General features: G+C 48.1%; 1 protein-coding gene and 1 long non-coding RNA gene across 4 annotated transcripts in view; one reads left to right on the plus strand and one right to left on the minus strand.

Annotated features, from left to right (window-relative positions):
- The window catches only part of LOC138570171 (uncharacterized), a 190,376-nt gene extending 173,174 nt beyond the window's left edge, over nt 1-17,202 (minus strand). The window contains exon 1 of the long non-coding RNA XR_011303413.1: nt 16,991-17,202. This is a non-coding gene — a long non-coding RNA (uncharacterized lncRNA). The remainder of the gene's footprint in view (nt 1-16,990) is intronic.
- The window catches only part of POMGNT2 (protein O-linked mannose N-acetylglucosaminyltransferase 2 (beta 1,4-)), a 61,899-nt gene that overhangs the window by 19,070 nt on the left and 24,338 nt on the right, over nt 1-18,491 (plus strand). The window lies entirely within an intron of this gene.

Raw genomic sequence — 18,491 nt, forward strand, 5'->3', positions numbered from 1 at the left:
CGAAGTTCACTGGCAAACTAAGGCTCTGAAATAGGTGCACTGCTCCCCCACACTTTCTCATCTAAGCAGGCCCTGTCCTGTGCCATGAAAAATCATATCCTCAAGAGGTCACATCGTCCAGAGTACTCTGTCTGTTTCATTGCCTCTAAGAACAGCTTGAGTAGCTTGGAGAAGCACCACGGTGTGGACAAAAACCAAAAGGGCAGACTCGAAACAATTCCCATACTTCGCCGGTTCCCTGGAAATGAAGGAACTTCTGGTTCGCACCAGAAATCGTCACTGCTATGTATGCAGCTTTTTGATCTAACTAGGACATCTAGCAAGAAAATGACAAATGAGATGGGGCACATAGCTGGTGGGTGCTTCCTGGTTATTTCCCACACATTGGCCCTCTTTTTAGGCTTTGTGCTATCCCGCCGGTAAATCTGACGGGATACCACCAAACGGTAATACCGTTACCGGCGCCTGGTCTACCAAAATTACCAGCAGATTACAGATGCCAGCAAGGGTATGTTAATCCCCATTCCATGGAGTCCATAGGACACCATGGGGGGAATTGCCGGTAATACTGGTGCCGATAATACTAGCTGTTTTTTGGCAGTGGGTTGCCTGACTTACCCCCCAGCTCTTGGCTGGAGGTAAATCAGGCAACCCCATTCGCAAACTTGTACTCTGCCATTCCGGAAATGTGACAGTAAACGGAATGACCGTCATAATGAGGCCCATCGGCTGCCCATGGCCATGCTAATCCCCATGGCCATTCCCACCCACTGCCTGCCTCCCACATTATCATTTATTTAATGTAATGCATAGTGTCTCGTAGCTGGGCCAGATGAATTCCTCCAACGGTCTCTGCCCCTGGACACTCTAGAGTGCTGCCGGTAGGCAATCGTGGCTTTGGCAGGGTGTAGACGAGGGAGGTGGGCATTGACGGCTGTGGTTCTGGAGCTGTTTCAAAAACATGAATCCTAACTCCCAAGCCTCCTACAGTGGCACTGGGAATAGGTTGATCACTATATGCAGAGCGAGGACTCAGCCGTTTACTCTAAATGGAGATCGACTGGTGATCTCAGCATGTGTGTGAGACACTTCTGATCATTCTGAAACCAAGAGAAATTAGCCAAAATCCCCGGAATCCTAGTGGAATCGAGAGTTCCTGTGTCTGTTCAGTGGCACTAGTGTCCATCCCAGCGTCTCTTCCTGGCATGACTAGAGGGACATCTGCTATGTTTGCCCTGGATAGGTCACCAGGAAACCAATGTCAGTCGATTCCATGCAGAGGGATGAGTTTCTTTGTGTGCCATGGAGTAACTTAGAATGTGTCTACATGACACACGCTTTCAGGTAGCTACCTCTACCAGAGAACCTGGAAGAAGGTACAGGTTCATGAGGTCCAGCCAGGACGCCCCTTTGGCTCATATGCCCAATCCCTACCAGCCTGTCTGAGGAGTTGCTTGTGTGCTCCTGTAGAGAGGATGTGGTGAAGCAGTGCTCACCTTGGGGACCCGGTTAAGAATTAACTGCATATGGGTGGTCAACTACTGCAAAGGTAGAGACGAGATTGAAACCATGGAATGGGATACTGCCCAGCGGACTATCCATCACTTTTAGTTGTCGTGGTTACAGCTCTTAGACAGGACATTTTAAATGCCCAGTATCCCTGGAGGGATTATCTCGGTGGCATCGGTTTGTTTTAATCTTTGTTAATGCTGCAAGATAATTGCTTTTTCTTTTAAATCTGAAAATAAGTTCCTATTAACTTATGTGCCTCCTTCTCGTGGGGGACGTGGGGGGTGGGAGGGTGGGGGTTCATGCCTATTTTCATAGTTCAGACTCATTTTCAAGCAAAGAAGGCGAAGCTCTGCTTTCCCTTCTACACACCCCTCTGTTGGGCACCAGTAGAGGGCAAGTGGTGTGTGGAAATCTTGCATGTTAATAGAATGTTTGAACATGAATGGACAAAGCTGAAGCTCAAATAATACACAATGTGTTATTATGAATCGAGCGAAAATGTTAAATCTAAGAGTTCCAAAAACCTCAAAATGGTTCCCCTTAGCCCTTACCCCTGGGCTGCTTTCCTCTGCCGGCCCCCATCCCCCTGCCCACACTTAACCCCCTCTGGCTACCTCACCACTCTTCCCTAACCACACAGCCGCTCACTGTTCATTCAACTTTCCTTGTTCTTCTGAACTTTAAACTGGGATATTTTCTAGATTGCACATTGAACTCTTTGGGCATTCTGTCCTTTTTGCTCTGCGTTTTGAATAGTTAGTTAAGATAAAACAGTATTGTGGCTTACAAGCCAATCCAACGGACCTAGGAGAAACCGAGCAAACACTGAGAACTCCACCAAACAGCAGTAACACAGCATGTACGTACTAGACACTCATAGGTGCAGCCACAGTTCCAGTGTAGCAAAGAGCATTGACAGCCGAGGCACACACTAGACCAGCAAAGGGCAGCCAGTTTCACTGTAGCAAAGAACATTAAAGCTGCAGACGTATACTATACCAGCATAGGGCAGCCAGTTTCACTGTAGCAAAAGTATAGCCGTATGAAACGCATACTGCACCAGCACAGGTGCAGCCAGTTTCACTGTAGCAAAGAACATTAAAGCTGCAGACGTATACTATACCAGCACAGGGCAGCCAGTTTCACTGTAGCAAAGAGTATAGCAGCAGCAGGCGCATACTGTAGCAGCACAGGTGCGGCAAGTTTCAATCTAGCAAATGGCATTAAAGCAGCAGACGCATGCTGTACCAGCACAGGGCAGCCAGTTTCACTGTAGCAAAGAGCATTAAAGCGGCAGACGCATACTAGGCACCACAGATGCAGACAGTGTCAATCTAAAAATGAGGATTACAGCTGCGGACAAATACCAGACATCACTGTTGCACATCATGTTAATAGGGAGGGATGGTTTATTACGGGAAGCGTTAGCTCTATTAATAGTTCTTCCCATGCGATTAGGTTTGTATTCCGCAATGCTGTTTCCTTCAGCAATACCCTGCTTTGGTGTCTATTTGCAGTAAACTAGCACTATCCTTCCGATCATATGGATACAGAGGCCCCATGAAAAGGTGTTGATGATGCTCTGGTGCGTTGTTGAGGACCTGGTATCTGTTGGACTTTGCAACAACAGATGAACCAATGCAAAACGTTGCAATGGGTCTGAATTGGTGGTGCTTAAGTGGTTCAACCCCTAATACCCATCCAGCGCAAGTCATTTTGCCAGTGAAGACCTCTTTGTTCAAGCGCAACCTCTGATGCAGTCATCAGTCGTGAGGACCAATGTGTCACTCCACTGGTGTCCCGCTTGCGGGACTTGGACACTGGTGGCTCATGCCTGCTGCTCCTGATTGGTCCAATACACTGGGCCGACATCTTGAAAGGAAACGTCACCCTGGTAGGTCTAGATCCATACTTTTTTTTCCCTGAAGGTACATATAAGTTGCTGGAGCGGGCTAAGTAATGGTCAGAAAAAAGATGCATAGATATCGGACGCAAGTCTGTTGTCGTTTACATACTCACGTTTGTGGTAAAACAACGACCCACAACAGATTCAACCGGCATTTGATTAAACTGAAGGTCTTGAGGTTGTGAAATATTGACAACAAATGTTCTTGTCCAAATTTTATTTTACTTGGGAGGTATGCTTAATTTGACATATATAATAATCAAAAATATTCAGGATGTGAGATCCTACAAATGAGCAGGCTATGGTTCTGAACAATTCTGCCCTCCTGGCCGAAACACACCTGTGTCGATCCTCAGTGACACAACTGCAAATACCCTTTTTTGTGAATGTCTTGTAGATTATGTTGTGTACACCCCGTGTTTACGGTACCCTGGACCACCCTATGTCCCGGGTGCACTATTGTATAAGTACATGTCCCTCTAACTGTTGTATACCACTGTGCCTTTAGGTGGAACACGAAAGAGGTAAATACTCAATCTGTATTTCCACCAAACTCAATCACTATTGTCTGTTCCTTTTAAGCCTTTCATGCTTATCGAAAGCTATGTAAACTAATTGAACAATAACACTTGTGGTTTTCTGAAATAAACTCTTCTGTTCAGAACCATAGCCTGCTGATTTGTAGGATCTCACATCCTGATTATTTTTGATTATTATATATGTGCCCCCTGGGTATATCAGGACTCCGCCAGGCGCCCTTATTTTTACTTGCTTAATTTGACAGCAATGACCCACCATTCAAGATCTCTTTATTCCCATGCAAGTCTAATAGGGACGTCTTAAATTGTTGCTTTGACCTCTGAATAATATTCAATAATATTCAAGCAGGTAATGTATCCAACTTACGGGCTGAAATACTGTATGCGGCAGAACGTGGTCGGCCATCCCTTTGAGAAGGGGCCAATTCATTGTTTGGCAAGATGGGTATGCAGAGACACCAGGGGCTTCTCTGATTCATTTCTTGACATGCTACCATCCCATTAGGAGATGCATGGGTTCAGCTGGGATAGAAACACCCATAGACCCAAAAATATTTATTTAAAGAGTGGTTTTGGCTGTTTTTCCCATATTCCTGGGTGTTCCTATCTATCGGCTTAACCTTAAATATCTACAAGGCAAAGACTGGAGGTGAACATTAAAATGCGGATCGAATTTTCAGATGGCCCCTGTTAATTAGGGCGACAGTCAGTGCAACCTTATCGGCATGACTCTTTCAGGACAGATGTCTTATGAATTGGATACCAAAATATTTGAGACGAACAACTAACTACTGAACTTAGGCTGCTCCCCTCTGTGAAAGGGTGTTTGTATTTAGCACCCCTCTCCTTCAAGTTGGATAGATCATGATTTCATAACATTACACTGTGACCGCCAAATTGACATAAAATGATCATGGACTTTTGCCAACGTCTGCGGTGTCGGGAGAGTATGACCGATAAGACGCACCGTCTCTGTGTAGCAAGAATGTGCGACACGTCTCTCCCACCTTCGAGGCATCTTCTTTTGCTGTTAGCAGAGATGTGGCTAAGATGCACTCCTGCTGCGTTCAACTTGTCCCCTATCTAGCGAATTGGGATTGTTATATTGAGATGGGAAGACCCCGTCCCCCGAAGTACCTCCCAAATAAGACCTTTGGTCCCATAGGTAATGGCTGTGCTTAGGTTGACCCAAGCAGACTCCCCTTAGCAAGCCTAACATACATTGTTTTTAAAGATTTAAACATTGGTCAACAGTTCTGCCTTAAACCTTATTGAGCTTTTGTCCATATTAAAATGCGTGTGTGCCCTGTTTCCAATGCTCTCAAAAGAAATGTATCTTATGCTGTCAGGTTCATCAAATATAAGTACGCCGTCTTTATTCTTATGTTTCATTATTAGGAATGTCTTTTAAATTCGAAATCGCATGCATCACGGGGGACCCGGTCATCTAATTCATACCAGCTCAGTCCCCAACTGACATTTCCCATGGGACGTGCATTCTGCACTTCCCCAACCGGCTCCATGCTGCACATGCATCACACATCAACATTCTAAGCATCACGCAGAGTGGCCAGCAGGAAAGGCAGACCAGGAACAGGGCACTACAGAGCACACACTCTCTCACCACCAGACTCCTCCTGCAATCAGCAGCAGTCTCTTGAACATTCAGTCTGAACAAAAAACGTATGGGATGACAGCAAGAAGGCAATCTCATGTCATCACCATTTTCGAACAATGGGACTATTGCATCTTTTTTCAAAGATGTTGAAATGATATGGATATAAGACATTTTTGATTAAGGGAACCCACAAATCAGGATTTTCTCTAAAAAGATTGACTGAAATCCAATCAGGACCCTCTGTTTTCCTAGACACTTGCTAGGAAATTATATATGCAATTCCTGGAAGCGACTGCATGTAGACGGCTATCGTTGTGAGGATTTTAAGGCCTCAATGTCACAGGGCCTAGTAAGATCGTTGTTTTGTTCTCCCTTGTTCCCCTCCCTTGCCTTGTCGTGCTCTGAAACACTTGTGTACGAGCGCGATACAAATACAAAAATATCAATATCCATAGTATCACTTCCTGCATTAGGGGAGATATATGTTGTCTTTGTGTTGTGACACATCCCAAGGTATTGTGACTGCTCTAGGTGGGGAAGCCCCCCACCCTCCATGAGGCCAGGGTGGTGAGTCCGCTACCTGATAGTCCCCCTGGGGGTGGTACTCGGCAGGACGATCTCATGGGGTGGGGGACCCCATTGGGGGCAGTGATACCAGAGGGAGAACGCAGTATCCGCTTACCCCTCCCCTTCTCTGTACCCTTCATCCAGTACCACAATATACTGTTATAATTTTGCTCCAGTCAATCCCACTGAGGGAAAAGACAACCATATAGTAGCTAATGACAGTACTGTGCCGAGGAAGAGGACACAAGCAATGAAGATCACTAGCTGGAACGAAAGCAGATGTTTGTAGTCCTTGTATTAACATGATTGGCCGCATAAAAGATCCAGCGGGAAGGGTGGCATCTTGGATCCCAGCTTGGTACCGAACAAGCATTTTGTCGCACATAGGAAGCAGCTGACTGAGTGCAGAGGCGAGGCAAATGCGCAGAAGACCTACAACGCAGGAAGGACCACACTTACCTGCCGGTTACTGGGGCTGCTCCAGAGACGCTGACCCAGAGGCAACTTGTTGCAACGGCATGATAAAGGCTGCAGAATGCTCTGCAAAGCCGGAGAAGCCGTCCCAGTCGGCTGGGAGACCCGCAAACAACCAGAGCTACGATGCAAAGGCCCGACAGATACACGAGTGGCCTGTTTGAAGATTGGGGAGACCCAGAGGGCACACAAACTCAACCTGAGGGAAGAAAGGAATACTTATGGGTGCAGAGGGTCCCAGAAGAGAGGGGCTGGGAGCAGACATCTATTACCCCCCCCCCTCCCCACACACACACACACACACGCGTGAATAGGAGAAAGTACAAACTTTGTAAATGTGAAGAACAGTCATAGACCTTGGCAGGAGAGTGAAACGGGGCTATGGATTGAGGAGAGATACCATTGTAATCAATCAAGGGAAGGGAGAACAGGCAATTCCCACCTTATGACAAGGGGGAGCACAGTCCCTACAGAAACCAGTGACAAACACAGCACTGTGCTGTGCTGGTTACAGCCAAATCACGGAATAAGTCATCTTCAAATTAGCTACATGTGTGCCTCTTCCACCAAACCTCTGAGCCTGTTATGTTTAGCAATTACCATTTTGCATGGATGCTGTTCACATCACTCACATATGGAGTAACAACAACATTCTAATGATACTCTAATGATGAGCAGGATAATTCAGACTAATTCGTATTATTATTTTTTACTTGTCCTCCTGATGTGGTTTCTCGCTTCTCTCTCCTAACCATGCTAATGGTATGTACCAATGATTTTTGATTTCTTTATACTGTTATCACTTTCCATACATCATGTGTTGTAATGATTTCCGCTTTTGTAAAAATATGCATTGGGATCAGCCTTGACAAAGACACCTTTGTGTCGAAACACGTGTAGGCTGAACAAACTAACAAAGAAAAGGCAGAACAGATTAACAAAGGGAAAAAATAAAACATTTTCTGTGAAAATATCAATTAAAATAGTTACTCATCTAGTGGTCTTGTATACTTGATTTGTACATATGTAAATCACAAGGGAAGTGTGTCAATGTATAGCATAGGCTAACACAATCATTCAGATCTTTACTCATTTTTTGTAACTGCATTTGTAGCATTTGAATAATGCCTCCTAAATCAAATGATTCCCTACATCACAGTTGTGCACATTTTTTCTTTATGATGACCCATTTCAGCGTAGTTTTAAAAAACGTAGCTAAGAAACTTGTGCTTTACAAAATGTTCCTGAGCAAACAAAGTTATAGAGATTTACCAAGGAAAGGTCTGCAACGACCTGAGTTCAGCTACCACTGTTCATCAGTATAGAAGGCCTCTGCCCCACGCCCATAAATGAGGGTCTGTGTTGAGGCAAAAGGTTGTGTGCCCTAACACACCAATCAAGAGGAGTCTGAACAGAAAACGTGCCCACTTTTTCCGAAGTAGCAAAATGTCTTGAGTTTAAGAGCTGGTCCCTGAAGCAGGACAAAGTTGCAGCTGAAATAAATTATTCCATTTGCACTAATCCAAAAAATGCTCTTTTGACCTTCTTACCATTGTCTTGTCAATCTTCTGCTGCGTTTATCAGCACTATTCCACTCTTAATACGAATTGTTATGACTTGTCAATAATACTTCTAGTAAAGTAGATTAGCAGTTCCCACAGCCTCAGGGAAAACGATCGCTAAGCCCTCAAAGAATGCCCTCAGAAATTAATCTTTCATTCTTAGTCCTCCAATTAGAGGGCCTGCTGGAGGCAGTGCTTCTGCCAGATACCAGGAGGGGCTACTTCTTGTACAGAGAGGATATCTAAAGACAAGGGGATATGTGGTAACTTCCAGCTGGGATCTCCAGAACTGACACTGAAAGAGTGGTTGGCCCTAGAAAGAGGGAAGAGGAGTGGCTGCCACCTACAGCAAGTGAGACAGCCAGGATTAAAGGAGGGTGGCATTCAAGAAGAGGAGGTGGCAGACAAGTACATACGTTTTCTGACTACCCCGTCCTATACCATCCCTTTACACACAACGAAGACCTGGCCTTGGACACCCAGAAATGATGTATTGCAGTATTGCAGTCTTACAGCTGTTATGCAAACTGACAGAAAATGAGAATCTCATTATACAAAGAAATTAGACCCTTATGAGAATGTAGAACCCTCGGGCAGGACGGGCTCCTACAGTCTTCTGCCGGCTCCCTACTCCAGTTCCAACCCTGGGGATGATTATCCACGCATGGTGTCATCCATTTGGGGAGGTAGAATTCTGCTTTTCCCTTCCACGACCTCCATTAATCTGTGTTAGTCATATTGTTGCCCCTGCGCTGCGCACCCGACCCCTAGACGGTTCCATTCCTGCTCAAGCAGTTAAAGCTACTCTTAAAGGCATGCTGTAAAACAAAATTGAAACCAAGAGCCCATCACGAAACAAATGGGTACATCCCCCTTTCTCCCATACACTCATTTAATGCAGCAGCCCCCCCCATCTTTAAACATGCATGCATTGTGAATACTACAATAATATAATAAAAGAGAAAAGCCAGAAACCCCTTCCAAAGCAAACGCCTTGGGGCATTCGTATTACTCCTCCTCTTACTGACACCTCGCTATGAGTAACGAGGGGCTGGGGGTGAAGGAGTAACGAGGAATGAGAAGGAGGTAATGTGGGATGAGGACTGAGAAGGGCACATGATGAAGATGCTGATGAAAGGGGAGGGGCAGAGTGTGAGGAATGAATAAGTAAGACAGATGACTGAGCAGCGAGAAGATTGAGTGACCATTGAGGATGGGCGGAGGGAAGGAATGAGGAAGTAAGACAGATGACTGAGCAGTGAGAAGATTGAGTGACCATTGAGGATGGGCAGAGGGAAGGAATGAGGAAGTAAGACAGATGACTGAGCAGCGAGAAGATTGAGTGACCATTGAGGATGGGCGGAGGGAAGGAATGAGGAAGTAAGACAGATGACTGAGCAGCGAGAAGATTGAGTGACCATTGAGGATGGGCAGAGGGAAGGAATGAGGAAGTAAGACAGATGACTGAGCAGTGAGAAGATTGAGTGACCATTGAGGATGGGCAGAGGGAAGGAATGAGGAAGTCCAAGTGGACCATGTGCTCTTTTCTGAAAGAGGTACATTCTTGCCTCTTTACATATGGAAAGCAGAGTGCCTGGGATGAATACTGTAAGGTGCATCCTAAAAACCACATAACCTACCGTACATGTACCTGATCATCTCAGCATTTGGTCATTTGGCTCCCGCTAAGAAAGCTTTGTAAACTATTTGTTTGGCATTATCCTATGGACTCTTAGCCGATTCTGCCTGCCAGGTCTTTTCCCGCTCACGTGCATCCCATGTGCCGCTCCCCTGTACCTGGGATCAGTGTCTCCAGGATCTCTTTCTGCCAACTCTGGTCACCGGCCTTTTCCTCCTCCTCGTAATCCTCAGCACTTTCACTTTTAAGCTTCAAAAGCCCTCGTTAAAGAGGGTGTCAAAACATTGTGTAAACAGTAACATCTACATATCCTCTGCATAAGAAAAGCAAAGTGGAAAAAATCCTTCTTACAGAGTACCTGGAATAGGGACAGCGTTGGCATGCACCGTAGGATGGAGGGTAGAGCAGTCCAAACCTCTGGAGATGCGCTCAAGAAGGCACCACCTCCTTACTCCCCAATGTTAGCAGAAACACCCAGGGCCCTGCAAGACACTGCCTCTCTGCGGACCTCTGCAGGTTGTGCATCATTTTCTCCTGGCGCACAACACGCACCTACAGATATAGTCGCCTTACTCCCTGAGAAGCGTGGACGACATGAGGGCCAACGTCTGCCTATGAGCTCAGCCCTGCATGAAGTCCATGTCCATAATCCACAGGTGAGTGATTCTACGTTGGCATACCACGTGGAGAGGACACATCATTCCGACTGCCCTGAGATGATGATACCTTGCTCAGGAGTGTGGTAACACCACCCTGATGGTTCGTACTTCGGTAACGGGGAAAGGTTGCACATTCTTCATTGGTGGCAGCTCACACTTTTCCCTAACCTCGCCCTCAACATGCCCATCTTTTCTAGGTTAATGTTCGCCAATTTGCCTTCATCCAGATGCCGACACCAGTCCAGCAGCTTATGAAAGATGCAAGCCCTGGCTGCATAATATCTGCTTCCTGCAGGCCATTGTCCAGCGATACACATTGAACGATAACTGGGAGAAGATCAACCACTGTGGAACCCCATAAGGGGCAGCACCCACAGGCATGACATGGGTCCTCGGCTAACCTGCCAATTCTGCTGGCAGAACTTGAGCTTGATGAAAACGGGGTTCCTTCGGTCCAGAGCCATTCTCTCTACTTTCTGAGTAGCATTTCCCTCACTGCCTACCTCATCCTCCAGTGTGTGTCCTACTCTTCAGCGCCTTATCTACCTTTTCCTGGGTGCTGTCCTGAAAGAGCAAATACACTCTGCTAACCTGCAGTTGGAGCGAGGCTGAACAAAGTTGCCCTCTACTGTCACTGAGTCACTCTTTTTTTCACTGTGCTCAGTTTTTTATTAACTGTAATATTTAACCAGATGCCACTTGTGCAAGTAAGCGTGTGCTCATGATTCTGGCGTTCCCAGTATATGTGGTGGGTTCATTTTTTCCGAGTCATTGTGGAGGACCTTGTTGGATGACCTGGATGACCGGTGTGTGAAGCCGAAGCGTCCCATCCTGGACTTGTGGAATTGACAATTTTATAGCTTAGTCTGGTAGCCCTCCTTCAAGGGAGACGGCCAACTGGGCAACATCCAAGGAAGAGCCAACTGCATCTCCAGAAGACACAGGAACCACCCCCGCTGAGGCATGACCCTTGGAACCAGGGGAATTGAAGGGAAGGCATAAAGAATCCCCGTGGGCCAGGCCAAGGAAAGAGCATCTACCCTCCCTTTCCCCTAGGGATGGAGTCTGGGTAAAAAAACGGGGAACTTGAGTTTTGCAGGGGGAGGCAAAGAGGTCCAACCAGGGAATCCCGAACCACCAACATGCCTCCAGAAAAACCTCAGGCGAAGGGACATCTCCCCCGAGACCGGAAACACCCTGCTTAGTTGAAACGCAGTCACATTGTCCACCCCCTGGATATGGACTGCCCGTAAGGGGACCATGTGAGCCTCTGCCCAGGACCCAATGGACAAAGCCACATCTTCCAGGGAGCGGGACCACGTGCCCCCCTGATGGTTAATGTAAGCCAGGGCAGAAACATTGTCTGTCAGAACCAGAACATCCTTCCCCAGGATCGAAGGGCGGAAAACGACCAGGGCCTGTGGAACAACAGCCAATTTCTTTCAATTGGAGGGCCTTCCCAAGTCCAAAGAAACCACTTTACCTGAGAGTGAAGTCCAGGAGAGTCGTACCCCAGTCCAGTCCAGCCCAGGCCACTGGCATCAGTGGTAAGAATTATCGACAAGGGCGGGGACAAGGACACACCTCTCTGGAGATGGGACTGGACCAACCACCAGCCAAGTGACATCCACAGGGCAGGAAAGACTGGTACCAATGAGTTGTATTGAAGGGACGCTGGGCACCAATGGAACAGCAGGTGGAGCACCAAATGTCTCAAATGCAGTTGGGCCCAGGGAACCACAAAGACACAGGAAGCCATGTGATCCAGAAGACACAAAAGGTCCCTGGCCGAAGCCCAAGACCTACGACTGAGAACCCTCAGGAGTGAGTGGAGCCCGGGGGGTGTCGCGTCCAGCAGGAGCCAAACCAACCCCTCCCTGGTGCAGTACTGTGCCCCGATGAATTGAGGAGTCTGCGAGGGAGAAAAAGTGAGACTTCAGAAGATTGAGCAAAAACCCCCACCGGACCAGGGCACGACAGACAAGATGACGATGGGCCACCACCCTAAACCAGGAGCTGGCCGGCATCAACCAATCGTACAATTAGGGGGACACCTGAATCCTGGTCAGGTGTAGACACGCCACCAGAGCAGCCAACAGATTTGTGTAGACTTGGGGTGCCGACTTGAGACCTAAGGGCAGAACATGGAACTGGAAGTGGCCCTGCCCCATGGCAATCTGCAGGAAATGCTGATGACTCCTGTAGGTCGAGGGAAACCAACCAATCCCACCCCTCGTTCCCCCCCCCCCTTGTCACCATAAGGATGACTGACAGGAGGGTCTCCATCTTGAAGGGCCAAGACCGAACCAAGGCATTCAGATACTGCAAGTTGATGAGACGAAAGGGGAGACCCCATCCACCGGCTTGGGGACCAGAAATACGGAATAGAAGCCAGTCCCCCTCTGGCCTGACGGCAGTGGGACCACATCCCGCTTACGAAGAAGGTCCAGGACAGCAGGGTATCGGGTAATAATATCCCCATATATATGGTCGCCGTAAATAATATCGCCGGGAAAATGTTGTGGCGATATTATTTGGGTGCCCATATATATGGGGACAGGGGTTAAAAAAAAAAAAGTTTGGGGATTGCGGGGGTGTCCCCCGCATGTTCCGTGCAATAATGTTGCCACAAAAAACAGCCATTTTCGGCGATATTTTTGCATGGCGAGATTTTTGTGGCAACATTATTACATGGAACCGACAGCAGAATACAGGGCCTCCCACCGACGGAGGTCCTTGGGCAGAGGAGTCCCCCGTAGACCGGACTCCGTAGTTGGGGGGACAAAATTCAACCGTTACACCAGGCAAACCGCAGACCAAGCCCAGGAGTCGGAGGCCATCCAGTCCAGATCTGAGAAAAGTGAGAGAAACGACCACCCCCCACCCCCACCAAGACTGGGCTTGTGAGGCTGGGAAAGGTTCTCTAAAACCCTGCTTCCTCTGATCCATTCAAGGACGAGGGACATAAAACTTGTGAGGACGAAAATCACCAGCTGACGCAGGAGCCACCTTCTTCTTCAACTTGTCTGCATGTTTATCTGCCTTAAAGACCTGGTGAGCCTTGGACTCCAGAGCGTCACCAAACAATGTCCAACTCTTAAGGGGAAGCTTCAAAGCCGCAGGATTCTGGGACCCCACCGACGTCCAATCCCACAGACGCAAATGACGCCTACCCACCCAGTGGAGCCCAGGGCCATAGCGGTCCCCCGAACTCCATCATAAAGCAGGTCTGACATAAACTCGGTCCGTCACTGCATGTCAGTCAGGAGCTGGGAACAGTCGGAGCCATCCGCCAAGGCCTGTCGCAGACCAAGAAAGCCATCCAACACTGTGTCTGCGGCATAGGACCCATAGGTGCTGGCCCGCAAAGCCAGATGAGACCCCCACGTAGGACTTCTTGAAGGCTGAATCCACCTTCCAGTCCACTGGGTCCCTGACCGCAGCCTCCTCGGCAGACATGGAGAAGCGGCCCACAAGTCTGGCCTGAATGTCATCAACCTCCACCACAGGAGGCAGGTGGGACTCCTCACCCCGGAGGGGTTACAACTGAGCCATAAAACAGGGCATGGAGATCTGTTCCAACCTGGCCCACTAACGAAGGATCTTGTCCCGAATGTCAAAGATCAACGAAAGACCCAGCTTCGGAGAATGTTTATATTGGCGGATAGAGGGCACTGCAACCTGCTCCATCACAGTAGGTACCTGAAAACCTATAGACACGTAAATGTGGTCCATCACCAGCTGGAACTCATACCAGTCCAGGTATTTGCCAGAGGCAGCCTAATCATCTGACGAAAGGGAGGGCCCTAGGATCGATTACTGTAATTCTCTTTTTGCTGGATCCAATACTAGAAACAGCAGAACTCCAAATAGTACACAATAATGGTATTAGAGCTGCCTTGAATATACCTAAAATGAACATATATACTGTCAACCAGACGGCACATTCTCTGGCTCCCAGTCCAGGACAGGATCAAATTTAAAATCCTTTCTCTCACCCACAAATGTCTCTCTAACAACGCACCAATAGCAACCAAATTGCCAAAACCCAATTTAATAGACCTACACGGGCCTCCTACTCTAACCTCATTGTTACACCGAGATTCAGGAGACAGAAAGCAGGTGGTTACAGCTTCCCTGTGGTAGCGGCTAAACTGTGGAACTCTCTGCCCCCATCACTGAGAAACGACACCTCCCTGTGGTCATTCCGAAAAAAACTAAAAACTCGGCTCTTCACTTTAGATTCCCAGCAATAGACACTGGTCCCAGCCAAGATAGCCCATTCCATACTTAGTGCTAACTCTCATAAAGACGATAAATATGTAATCCCAATATCGTACTGGAGCCTGTAACCCTAAGTACCATATGCTATGCCTGATGTGCCATAACTGCTCCTTTTGACTCTTTAGAGCCTCGTAATTCTTTGCAACGCTTGTCGGATATGTACATATGTATACTTGTAGGATGTGAATACATGATGTAACGCACTTATATATAAAGAAGCTCACCTCTGTAACCAATTTCTTATGTTCAGCGCCTAGATGCCTCTGGGCTACGTGTGCTGAATGTTCAAATAAATTATTGTTCAAATAAATAAGAAGAATCAGAACAGGAGGAACCATGGGCAGGCACAGACACACCAGGTCCCGAAGCACAGGAAGCCAGAAATTCATTAAATAGGGCGTTAAAAGGTCCCTATGAGAAACCCCAGGAGCAGGGGCAGCCACCTTCTGCTTTTTTATGCAGCCATGAGAAAGAAGAAGCAGGCACGGCACGCTTCCTTTCTTCAGAGTGCTTACCCATTACTGCACATACTGAGCGACAAATGCAGCCAACACAGGCGACCCATACCTGAAAATGAACAGAAAAGCCCCTAAAATCCCCATTGCCCAGCAATGCTGCAGGCCGAAAAAGGAAGGTCCAACAAACCCCCTTCGCCCCCTAACCTCCGAGGGTAAGAGCCGGCAGAGCCGCACGGCCCATGCCTTGGAGGATGCCACTGCCAAGCACACCACCTGGGCTGACCACGGCAGCAGGAGAAGCAGGAGCCCGTGGCCCCCTGCAACAGCAGGCCAACATGCCACGCCATTAAAAGGAGAAAACCGCCCAAAGGCTGACCGAATAAAAAATCGCAAACAGGAAACTGGGCGAATGGAGGATCTCCCCCCCCCTACACCACCAGCACACTCACCGGAGACGCTGGGGTGGGCACGGGACGCCCCTGGCCTGGTGTAGAAGACTAATGCCACCAGGAGGCCAATGGGCACACACTGTTTTGCCCGAGGACACCTGCACACACCGCCGCCGGTCCCCACAGCCCCGCAGGAGGCCCAGTGGGAACACCAGCACCCAGCAGCAACCAAATACCGCAGCGGAGCCGTTGGGTGTGGGACTTCAGCTGTTGCCCCTCGAGAGCCCCGCACCGTAGGGTGGCCAACTTTGTAAGATCCTTTTGCGGGACACAAGGCGGTGATTACATCACAGCATCATTCACTGGGCAGAATCAATGCATTGCACCCGCAGCTACTGACATGACAGGCCTGCAGGCACAGGCCTGTCACATCAGCAGCTGCGAGTGCAATGCAATAGGACTCTTATTCAGATTAGCTGCCAATGGGAATAACAGTGGCTGGCAAGTAGTTGCTAGTCTGTGAGACAGCGTCCTGCCTCAGCATGCCTAATTGTGACTCCTGACTTGCTCTGTTCGAGCACGAATTGTGCTTGAACAGAGCAAGTCGGGACAACCCTTGTCCCACAGAGCCACTCAGCAAAATGCAGGACACAGTCCCCAATTACGGGACAAACCCGCACATTGCGGGACAGTTGGCCAACCTACCGCACAGAGAGGATACGAAAGTTTGGGCAGGATCAAAAGAACTGCTGTGTGTTGGGTGTGTGGGAGTTATACTTCTGGGGCGGGGACAGGGGAGGTCGGCTTGAAAAAAGAGTTCCAGTGAGCATGAACATACTCAAAGGTAATTGCCAGGATGAGGAAGATGGACGTGGAGATAATGTGTTCACACTGGGCAAGAAGACATGAGCAAACTGTCAGGAAAAGCAGAGGGTGAGGCTGGCTTTTTTCCGCCCTGGGCAAGCTCTAATAGAAATAGAGCCCTTATTTTTCGGCTTTGTTGTGTGCTAGGTGGCTTTTGCCCTCATCTTTGGCTACGAACAAATAACGGAGCTGCCGGTCACCTACCACACATACATAGAACCCTCTAGTGCAGATTTTAACACTTTGTTAATTCAGTGAGACTCCGAATAATCTTGGATTGTTTGCTGGGAATAGACGGCCATTGATGCCAGTACATGGACATACTCGAACGTATGTTTAGGAAATAATAAATGGAGATATGAGGTATTCAAGACAATTATTAACTAAAACTGTTATTCTAACGCTTTCTTTGCGTTTCTGTCAGGTGGAAGTTTCATCGCTTTCCAGGTCGGCGAATGAGACGAGATTAAAATGCCTTTAACTTTGCATGAACTGAGCAGCCGTGAACGGGGCACTTACTTGACGCCGTTGCACGGCCTGCAAGGCCTTGGGGCCCCTCGGGCGGTGTTGCGCAAGAGCCCCTCGTTATAGCAATCCGTGCATGGCGCGCGTCGCTGTGCATTACCCTAAGCCGCGGCCCCGTGACCAAGGACACGAGAACGAGGCTGTGCGAAATCCGCATCCCTTCCAAAATGGCTCCCCTAATGGAAACTGCGCATCACACCGGGGCGGCTGGACCATTAGGGCGGTGTGTTCGGTGCGCCACCACATGATTGTGCTTTCATGAGTGAATGGCTCGTTCACTCAGAACGGTGCGGGCACGATGCAAGCCGCCTCAATGCAAATGAAACGTGTGCGTCAGAGGCTGCTTGATTTATTTGCTAGGATCAGGTGGCTGCACTGTACGTGGTGTGGGGAGAGCGTTCTCAAGGGCCATCTCCACTGGACATGCTCAGTGCAGTTTGAGCCCAAAGAGACCTCCTTCTTCTTCTAAATTACCGACTGCGTGGGTCATCAAAGGGTCTCCTCCAAACCAGGCTCAAACCGAGGCCTGGGGGCGTTAACATTAAAATGGCCGCAAGGCATACATTGTACACTTCCCCCTGCCCTCTCTCCTGTCTCTCCTCCAGGCTGGGGGGTGGAGTAAAGTGATGCTGTCATGACGCCACAAGTTGGCACTAGGCCCTCCCTCGGCTCCAGGCTGACATGCTGTTTCCAATCCCCTCCCACTGCACGTGCCAGGACAGTCCAGACATTTCCGGAGGAGAACCGGGCTGCCTACTCTGGTAACCTACGCATCACCTGTCCGTGATACTTATTTTAAGTTGAATACTGGCTCAGAAAGTTTAAATGACTCAGTCCCATCATTTGAATTATTCCGCCAGCCTTTGCGAGAAGTGAATGCTCATTAGATCTTCATTGACAGATGCACGATTTACATTTTAAAATCAGGACTGCCAAGTAGTCCATGTTGCTTTTCAAAAAGCAGCCGGGACTAGCGGCTCAGCTTTTCAAATATTAAATATTTTATAATTTTATTTATTTAAATTAATGATGTGACCGAGAGAGAGATGTTATCTATTTACACCTCATTCATAGCCACTTAAATTGGACTTTATTGAGTCGGTCAAAGCGACTCTGACCCATAAATGTTCAAATTATGCAGCTGCGAGCGACGGATGTAAACGCTCTGCACAGAACAACCTCCAGGAAGCATTCCTGTAATTCCCCTGCACAAGAAGTCGCATCATTTATAAGCTTCCTTCTTGTCGAAGGGGAATTACAGAAATACTTTTTTTGATGCTCCTATCCCAAAAATGAGGCAAGCTGTGTAAGTGAATGACGGCCTTAAAGTAAATGTGAAATGATGCCGATTCCATTCGTTAAAGGTGTTCACTGTTTCTTGGCAAGTTTATTCTTGACAAGTTAATCTTGCCAAGAAATAGTGAACGCCTCTAGCCGGTAGATGTTTCTGTGTATATGCCTTCTGGCTGGGTAATGAGTGTGCCCCGTGGCCCAG

This window comes from Ambystoma mexicanum, chromosome 2q, assembly GCF_040938575.1.
Source record: "Ambystoma mexicanum isolate Mex_15411 chromosome 2q, UKY_AmexF1_1, whole genome shotgun sequence".
In the NCBI taxonomy this organism is placed as follows: Eukaryota; Metazoa; Chordata; class Amphibia; order Caudata; family Ambystomatidae; genus Ambystoma; species Ambystoma mexicanum.